Source organism: Sinocyclocheilus grahami, unplaced genomic scaffold, assembly GCF_001515645.1.
Source record: "Sinocyclocheilus grahami isolate Dianchi unplaced genomic scaffold, SAMN03320097.WGS_v1.1 scaffold313.1, whole genome shotgun sequence".
NCBI classification, from domain to species: Eukaryota; Metazoa; Chordata; class Actinopteri; order Cypriniformes; family Cyprinidae; genus Sinocyclocheilus; species Sinocyclocheilus grahami.
Genome location: NW_015505492.1, coordinates 1,427,588 through 1,428,496, shown reverse-complemented (window position 1 = coordinate 1,428,496; position 909 = coordinate 1,427,588).

Here is a 909-nt window from a genome sequence, read left to right as displayed (position 1 = left end):
TTTTTGAGCAATGTTGCTTGGGCACTTTCCCACTGAGAATGAGTAACAAATATCTATCTGGATACATTAGATCAGTCGTGGGCCCTGTGTCTCCCCTTGTTGCCCACTGACAGCAACATTAACCAAAGTTGCCCAGCAACATTGATCAAAAAGTTGCCCCGTGTATCATCAGCCTTAGTTTTATTTACCACAGTTTGATTAAGTTGCTAAGAATTTGAGTGTCATTGCAGGCAGCCTTCCATGAATTATTTGAATTTAAATGCATGCTAGATAATATACATTAACCAAATGAGATCAAATATCTTTTATGTAACGAAATGCTCCACCTACTGGTTTCAATAGGGAGTTGCTTTAAATGCATTGCGTGTTTCAGTGGTTTGAAACACTGATTTTAATGGGACAGAAATACCAGTTGTAAAAGAATATGAGTACACGTTTCCTCCTCCTCATACACTCTATGTTTATACCAGCAAATATTTTTCAGCTTTGCTAATTTTTATGAAAACATTTTCTTCTTGCTGATTGTGTGTTGTTAATGTCGATTTTCAGTATGAGTGCTTGGTTGAGGGATGTGGACTGAAATTCATAACAAGCAAAGAGAGGAAAGATCATCTTATCAGAACACATAGCTATCCAGCGGACTTCAGATTTGACAAAGCAAAGAAGAGCGGAAGGTTTGCTGTTAATTCTAATGTATATTATGGGCCATTTTAGATTATAGAAATTTTACTTTTGCTCTCATATCCAGTCATTTCATATTTTACCTAAACAGCCTCATATAATTAGCCTCTTTTATCATAATCTCATGCAAATCAACAGAATACAAGAAAAGAAGACCCAACAGCAGAAGGATGCAAATATAGAGGTTTCTGAAACAGCAACTATTCACCAAGAAAGCGAGTCGATGGA